Source organism: Felis catus, chromosome B1, assembly GCF_018350175.1.
Source record: "Felis catus isolate Fca126 chromosome B1, F.catus_Fca126_mat1.0, whole genome shotgun sequence".
In the NCBI taxonomy this organism is placed as follows: Eukaryota; Metazoa; Chordata; class Mammalia; order Carnivora; family Felidae; genus Felis; species Felis catus.
In genome coordinates this window covers 155,736,294-155,745,471 of record NC_058371.1, presented here as the reverse complement: position 1 = coordinate 155,745,471, position 9,178 = coordinate 155,736,294, and the positions used below count along the sequence as shown (strand labels likewise).

At 35.6% G+C, this 9,178-nt stretch overlaps 1 long non-coding RNA gene across 1 annotated transcript; it reads right to left on the bottom strand.

The window, feature by feature from the left end:
• Positions 1-513: 513 nt before the first annotated feature.
• On the bottom strand, positions 514-8,808 carry LOC123385057. The gene is made up of 4 exons (XR_006597068.1): positions 6,674-8,808; positions 5,309-5,424; positions 4,922-4,948; positions 514-646 (listed from the first exon to the last, which is right to left on the bottom strand). It is a non-coding gene; the product is annotated as an uncharacterized LOC123385057 (long non-coding RNA).
• Between the last annotated feature and the right edge of the window lie 370 nt (positions 8,809-9,178).

Below are 9,178 nucleotides of genomic sequence, written 5' to 3'. Positions count from 1 at the left end.
GGTATGTGCAAAAGAATGAAACTAGACCACTTTCTTCATCACACATTGAAGAGGTAGTATATAATGCAATGGAATATTAGCCATAAAAAATGAAATCTTCCCATCTGCAACACCACGCATGGATCTAGAGCATATAATGCTAAGTGAAGTAAGTCAGTCAGAGAAAGATAAATACCATATGATTTCAGTCATATGTGAAATTTAAGAAACAAAACAAATGAACAGGGCTGCTTGGGTGGCTCAGTCAGTTAAGCATCTGGCTCTTGATTTCGGTTCAGGTCATGATCTTACCGGTCCCAAGATTCAGCCCCATGTGGGGCTCTGGGTTGACAGCACAGAGCCTGCTTGGAATTCTCTCTCTCTCCCTGTCCTCCTCTCATCCCGTTCTCTCTCTCTCTCTCTCTCTCTCTCTCTCTCTCTCTCTCTCTGTCTCTCCCTTTCTCACTCTCTCAAATTAAACTTAAAAAATAATGAGCAAAGAAGAAAGAGACAAACAAAAAGACTCTTAACTATAGAGAACAAACTGATGGTTGCCAGAGTGGAGGTGGATGGGGGGAAGGGTGAAATAAGTGAAGGGGATTAAAGTTATACTTACACAATGGGCCCTGAGTAATGTATAGAATTGCTGAATCTCTATATTGTACACCTGAAACGAATATAATCCCGTGTATTAATTATATTTGCATTTTAAAAAAGGAAGAAAAAAGCAAAGAGACATCATGAGGCTACTTCAGAGGATAATTAATTTAAAAAATAATTTAATTAAAAATAATTTTTAAAATAAACCAGAATATAAGAACAAAATAGGAACAGCCCACAGCCAGGCTTCTAAGGGCACAGGACACCTTTTAGGATACTGCTGAAATCACAACCAGGAATTATTGGAAACTGGACTCATATAGAGGACTAAGGATGCTCCTGAGCCCTCACTGTGCTGTCATCCTTTAGCAGCAAGAATCCCCTGCTCTTTTCTCCACTGTTTTTTTATTTCATTGACTCAGCTACCCTCTGGCCATGCTTCTACACTTCCTGTGCCTTGACTCTAACTTTCTTACAGTTTCTACTTATCATAGCATCGGTTGCCCATAACTTGTAATAACCAAAAAATGTTTAAAGGCTGGAATATATGACATATATCATGTTCCCAGATGATAAGATTAAATAATATAAAGGTATCAATTCCTGTCAGATATATATTAGTAAATGTAATACATTTGTAATGAAAACACAAGAGATTTTTCTTTTAAAACACATGCATGTGTGTGTGCGTGAGTGCGTGTGTGTGTACACGTGTTTATTCTGAAGTGTATCTAAAAGAATAGAGTGATATTAACAAAAGTAGTTTGGAAAAAATATTGATCAAAATGAGAGAACTCTACCATGAGCTGTTAAAAGATATTTTAAAATTATAATTATGAAAGCAGAGTAGAATTATGGCAAAAAATATTTACAAGGCTATATAGTCTCTAAAAGCATCATCTAGTATCAATTGTAAAAAAGCATTAACATATTATTAATGAAGTATCACAGATCAATAAAGAGATGATGTTAAGAAACAAGTAATGTTGAAAAAACTGGCTGTCAATTAGGGAATGTTCCAAGTGTATCCTCACTTCACCTCAAACGCCAAAATAAATCGTAGCTAGATTAAACTGATAATATAAAAACCTATATAAAACCAGATGTTCACCTTCAATATAGGTAAATAAATGTAAATTAAAACAAAAAATAAATATCAGTTTTTACTAATCAAACTAGTAAATATCTTTAGTAATAGTGATTTTTATTTTGGGGATAGGTGCTAGATATAGACACAATGATGGACTGAATTCAAAGTGTAATATGCACGTACAAAAGTGTCCACTGGTCTACAATTAAACATAGATTTAAAAAAATTTTAAGGGCACTTGGGTGGCTCAGTGGGTTAAGTGTTGGACTCTTGATTCAGCTTAGGTCATGATCATATGGTTCCTGGGTTTGAGCCTCACATCACGCTCTGCATTGGCAGTGCAGAGCCTGCTTGGGATTCTCTGTCTCCCTCTCTCTCTGCCCCTCCCCTGCTCATGCTCACGCTCTGTCTCTCACTCTCACTCTCTCTTTCTCAAAATAAATAAATAAACATTTAAAAAAATTAGGTCCATACATTCAAATATAAAATATTACTTTACAACAACAGTACAATTCTTTTCTTATGACCAAAGTTATTAATAATTACAGATTTCTTAAAATACTTACATACTCCTAAAATTTGTAAGTCACTCATAATTAAAATACTATCTTGGCAGAAAAGGATAATTCAAGATAGTTTAGTGTAATAGATTGAGCTTTTAGTTATACCATTTACTAGTTTGGGATTATTATAAAAATAATTCTTGCTTTCTGGGCTCTGTTTTCCAGTAAGTAATGAGGGACAGGAGGGGAGAGGCTTAACTCCATGAGGGTTTTGAAGATTATATAAGATGATTATAGATGTTCAATAAATGTTAGCTCTCCTTACACTCTCCCAATTTTTTTCTCCAGAGATATATATCTAATAAAAATGCGTGTGTGTGTTTTCCAGTTGAGTTGTACTACTTTATATACCATTGCATAAATCTAGTTTTACTTAGATTAAAACCCCGTTTTACTCAGGAGACATTTGAGACTAAGAAATATGGTGATTTGTCCGTAGTCACATAAGCACTAAGCAGCATATCTGAGATGAGGAGCCAGGTCTCCTGATTCTCAGTTTATTGCAGAGCACCCATGAAATATCAGTGCCAAAGCTGAGGTAGCCTGTAAATACCTGAATGCCTAAAGGACATCTTCCCACGTTTTAACAATTACCTTCTTGTTTCTGTTATCTGTGAAGCATCCTGACTTGGATGCGTCCCAACTTATTGTCTTAGTTCTGTTTTGTTTTAAATAGGGATTCAATATAAGGCCGGCAATAATAAGGCTTGCTCGCATTTGAAATGCAAGAGTAGATTTTTCTTGACCGTCTAGATTGGCTACCTTTATAAGGAGGAGACTGATGGTAATGGGAAAGAATTTATGCCAAAAAACCTAGCATTTATTTAAAAAACAGTGGGTGAATTGATCCCTACCAACAAAGAGTTAGTTTTAAAAATTGAACAACCCTAGGAATGTATTTGCTGAATATTTTAAAAGACTTTTTATGACCACAAAGATTATTACAACATCATCATCTTTGTATCTGCCTACTCACCTTTAGAAAACAGGGATATGAAACCAGAATAGATTGTGCTTCACTCTGCATGATTGTCCCGAGCTGTGTGGGAGAGCCGTGTGTGTTCTTTCTTGCATATCTTTGTGAAAATACATGATAGTGATCCTGATGGCCTGAGGAGTGGTGGGTGTTGTGCCATGTGGAGTTAGTGGTGTGTTTGTGGGATGGAAAACTGTAGGAGGCTGGTGTGATGTGTCGGGAACATGCATCAGTGTATGAGTTAAGGATGAGTCAAGTGTGTACCTAAAAGACAGCAACATTTTTCACATGTGCTCAAGTGGGGCAAAATTTATTCTCAGTACACCTTGAATTATATTTGAGCCTTCCCATTGAAAAATTCATAGAATCACTTCCAGTATTATCTTTAGAGTTAGATATAAACCAAAGGTAGCCATGGTAGCACAGAAGGAACTGATTTTCCAAGATATGGAAGCACTCCACTTCTATCACTACCAAGAAAGCAAGCAAATTTCCTAATTTACCTCCCACTTAGAATCAATGCTGGGTTTTAACATACTGAGCACAAAAGAGCTGTGGAAAAATTCAGAATTTAGTAGGGAATTATGTACAAATTAAATGTTTAAAATTTGTTCTTCAAAATAGAATATGCCATGTGACATTTAGATCAATCAAAAACATAGTTATTCATTACTACTAGTAATTCTGCTCTGGTAATTTATTAATCAATGTATTGTGCATTAATTGAGATCATACTAATTGTTGCTAGGTATACAAAGCGAACAACATGTACTTCCAGCCCTGAACCCTTCTCTAAATTCAATGCATTGTCGGGTTTTTTTTTTTTTTATTGCAGCCAGTGGACATTTCTATGCTTCTATTTCACCCAAAATATTAAAATTCTAGTTTGCCATCTGTTTCCACAACAAAACTGCAGATTCTTTAAATGATACTATATTTTTGTCTGTATGCTAATCCTAGTATAACATGTAATACAAGACAGACACTCAATAAATATGGGCAAATTGAGTTCATATAAAGTGAACATGCGATAAATGAGGTATGTAGAAAATATTACGTATGTAGAGAAAAAGGAAAAAGAAAGCAAGAAATTGCCTAAATCACAAAACCTGAGTCTTGATGGGTGAATAGCAGTTTGTAAGATAGGTCTTGTAATTCAAGTCATTTGTCTTCCCAAAGTATTATTGCATCAATTCCTAACACATCTTGCTCCTATCTACAGAAAGAAGGTATCTAGTGGTAGGCTTTACTGGCTTTCCCAAGGAGATGGTTTCCTAGAAGGTACGGTAGCATTAAATCAACACTGAAGAACAACATAAACAGAAGGTAAACTTATTTTTCAGCCATCAGCCACATCAAAGAGATGTTTCGTAACAAAATAAAATTAAAACTTTTTAAACATGGATATCCTAAATGGTGTTTTATTTCATTTTTCATTTAGCAAATATGTATTGCACAACTACTGTGTCCCAGCCACTTTTTAAGGTCTCATGGGGAGAGAATTTTTCCAAACTTTTTTTTTTTTTTTTTTTTGAGGGCAGAGACTGTGGGCCTGGGAAGTGACATACCTCATTCAGGATAACAAAGAGGACACATTTTCTCCCAGTTTTTGATAGAAGCATTCTAAAAAATTAGCAGAAATTATTTCCAAACAAAGATAAATCTCTAAGAGAAAATGGATAGATGTTACAAACAAAACATCCTTTAACTTACCAAGATCAGTAGTTTTCTCTGATTTCCCTAAAAGAAAAAAAATTATAACTGAAGTGTCAGAGAATCTCAGCACCCATAAGGTATATCCCCAAGGTATTCCAATAAATAGCCCTTGTTTACAAGGACTCTTCAAAGTGACAATTTAATAAGCATGCCCATAAGAAAAATCCCAAAAGGACATGCATAGGAATTGCCTGTATATACTGGTGTCATCTCAAATCATATAGTAAAACACTGCATGAGGTCCTTTTGAAACCGATATGCAATTAATCCTTATATAAGTCTGAGTTCTGGACCAGTCATGCTGAAGTCTCCTTGATACCTGGCATACGTCCATTTCCAGTTAATATGTATAAGAGTTCTGCCTAGAAAGCCATGCTCCATTACCTTTTGGCAAGTCAGCAAGAGTCGCCCATTTCTACTGTCTCCACCACAGGGGCTGAAAGCCTGGGAACTACATTTCCCAGAATCTCTGGGTTAATTCCCACCAACGCGAGGCATTCCTAGGAGATTTGGAAGGAAGAAGAAAAGCAGAATAGTCTTCACAGAAGTGAGGTTTTGCTGAAGACTGCTGTGAGTTACTCACCTCGGTTCTGAAGCTGTGATTATCACCAAGTAGTTTACTATACTTTCTTAAAACTTCTGAAACAATCCAGAAGCAATGATACAATTTCTCTTTAAAAAAAAATTGATTAAAAAAGATTTATTGAGAACTTATGAGCCAGGTACTGGCAAGGCTCTGTGGTTACAAAGTCAAATGAACATTTCCCTGCCCCAAAGGAGCTTATTATAATTTTTTATAAGTATCTGACTACAACAAAAGACTCAGACCTACGGAGACTGATCTTCTCTCATTTACAGATGGGAAGAAGAGGCAGTGCTGCTTTTGTTTTCACTGAATACTGAATGCAGCAATTTGATCCTGCAAAGCTGCCAAGGCAGTGCCAACTGTCTATGACAGCATATGGGGGTAGACAGACACTCACATACACAGACACAGTGATTTTGTAAGCCTCCTTTATAAGATACCAAACTAAAAATAAAAGTTTTCATCAAGACTATATTTTATCACGTTAAAATAGCCTAATTTGCCAGGCTGGGGAGAAAAGATGCCGAACCACTTCTGGCAGTTTGAAATGTGATCTAAATGTATTAGAGGATGAAATTTCTTTTGCCTCATGTACTCCAGAATCTCCTCACTGACTAGTGTTACAAGTAGCATAAAGAGCAGAGTAAGAATGTTTATCATGCTCTTCATTCCTATGTGACTTTACCCACTTCCTCAAATCAGACTAAAGAAGACAATAATGAGGAAATGATGAACAAATCATTTAAGCCAAGTGTCTTTCATATGTAGTTTAAGCCATGATTTTAAAACTCAAGTGTTTATGATCCCAAAATACTTTGAGATGGATTCAGGATGTCAATTTTACTTTAAATTCAAACAGGAGACACAGTTGTTTTCATAAAAGATGAACTAAGATAGCACTAAACTTTTGATGCAGTATTTTCACTGAAATCAATGAAGAGGACAAAAGGAAACAGAATAATTTCCTTTTCATGTTTTATTTTAGTCTGCACATTTCTGTTAATAAAAAACCTTTTACTTCTACCCTTATGACACTACTTAAGTGTGAGTATTATATATGGAATAATTCATTAGGTTAACAAAGAGATTAACAATAATGTATTCAGAGCACTTGATAAAGAAACCAGGGCTCAAAATAATCTCAGCCAATATAAGTCACTGACCTTTTCAGAATATAAACTTTCTCTCTATTCATGGCTCTGTGGGTTCTCCACAGCCTTGCTGTAGCAAAATGTCTGCATTTTCCTTTTTCACCTTGTTAAGAAGGACCAAAACAATTACCTTTTAAATGAAGAGGCAAAGCTATATATACTAGAAATCTCAAACATATCAAGATGAAAATAAGTCATTAACAACAAATTGAAAACTATATACAGAGCAAATAAGGAAGTTCAACTTTAAGTTATCTTAAAAGAAACCTAGTGTTTTTGTAGAATAATATTGATAATATGTGATTACAGTGGAAATATAACCACCAAAGGCCGAAATATAAGAAAATGGAGTCCACTTCATGGCAATGAGATGGTTATAAATAAGGCTACCCTAGCCAATGCTACAAGTGCTCAGGATATTACTTAAAGGAATATCATGATCTTTCCAAGAAAGGCATGTCTTCAGTTTGATCCCTATATAGAAAGGGGCATTAAATTGCTTATTACCATGCCTGAACTAGTGAGTGAATGAGCGAATGAGTGAATGAGTAAATATAACACTCCCAGTCAATCCAAGAACCCACAGGATACAGAAAATAACAGCAACACAAATGCAGAACAGCAAACTCCAATTACAGACAGAATCCATTCTTAAGTTAAATAGTCATAGATAGTTTGTAGGAACTGTCGCAGGGAAAAATATCCATGGAAAATGTTTGATTAAAACTTCATGCTTGAAACAAAATACTATCACAGACAAAAAGTATTCTGAAACCTGAAAATAAGAATCCTAAAATAATAGCAAGGCCAACTCACAAAGAACACTCAGCACTGCTGATTAATACCCTGCCTCCCGTCCTCTGGTGTTCATCAAATGCTTAGAGATTATTTTTTTTAATACAGATTTGTTAACTTGGCAAGTATATTTTGAAGAAAAAACTGCAGATGATTTCTCAGTAACCTCATCGTTACAAAGTCTTTCATTGGGAAGAACTGGAAGTTCATATCACAACCAACAACTATTTTTATTGTTGAATATCTGTATGCTTAGGCTAATGCATCATAAAATGTACAATGTTCTCATTCCAGAGAGAACATTCAATTGTATTTTCCTACTTTCATTTTATAACTGCTTAAGCTGAAAAATTGTTTCAAGTATTGTTTTAAGTAGTTCCTGCAGTGATACAATTCTACCTGACAATTTCAGTTAAAATTCTCACATTTAGAGTGTTAAAATGAGGTGAGCATCATCTCTTAGAGAATTCTGTCTTAGTCTTATTTCTATCTAGGTGTGATATATGTTACTAAAGAAAAAAAATGTTTCCACCAGGCTTATAATGTAAGTCTGCTCTTAGGTACAATCCTGTGCATTTATATTTAATCTGTGTAGACAATATAATAATTTCAATATAGTTTGGGCTGCTGGGACAGAGAGATACAGAAATAAGAGAGTAATAATTTCAATATAGTTTGGGCTGCTGGGACAGAGAGATACAGAAATAAATTTGTTTCTCTTTTAAGTAATAGCCTAAATACAAGCAGTGGACTCTGTTGCAGAGGTTCTATGATGTCTGGTATCCAGACTTCTGTTGTATTTTCCCAAATCTGCAAAAGCCTTCTTCTGTGTGGTCAATATTGCTTATGTCCATCCAGTGAAGAGAGAAAAGGAACAATGACAGATGTCCCTAATATTTAAGGGTACAACCTTGAAGAGACAACAAAAATTTCTATCCACATTCTATTTAATAAAGACTGGTTACATGCTCATATATGGCTGAAAAAAGAGCAGAGAAATCTAGTCTTTATTGTGAAAAACCATGCGCAGCCCAAACTCAAGGCTTCTATTCAATGAGAGATGTCTTTGCTTTGGTTGCCCCGAAAACAAATGCTTACACAAAGAGATGATTTTAGATCATTATCTTAGAAACGCAAATTTTAAAAATGAGAAAAGAAAGAAGAAAATCCCCGAATCACATAGCAACAATAAGCAGATTACTTCTATAGGGTTATAGTCTTTTAAGCACACTCGGAGAGATGATATGAAACATGCATCAGAATCACTGCACCTGAGGGGCGCCTGGGTGGCTCAGTTGGTTAAGCTTCGGATTTCGGCGCAGGTCATGATCTCGTGTTTCATGAGTTCAAGCCCACATTTGGCTCTGTGCTGACAGCTCAAAGCCTGAAGCCTGCTTTGGATTCTGTGTCTCCCACTCTCTTTTCCCCTCCCCTGCTTGTGCTCTCTCTCTGTCTCTCAAAAAATGAATAAATGTTAAAAAAATTAATAATAAAAAAAAAAGAATCACTGCACCTGAGAAAGGGAGCTTGGGGCATTCCTTGAAGACCACTGTCCCATTGGACAAGGTTTCCTCTGAGAATATTCATGACCTTGTACTTCTTGGTTGCCATGTGCTATAGAACAAGCTTGCACGATAACCAGAGAAAGTCTTTAGGCAAAGAGGAAAAGAATCCCCACCCTTGGGATAAGAAGGAGAAGCACACTGGGAATTTCATTGCTTC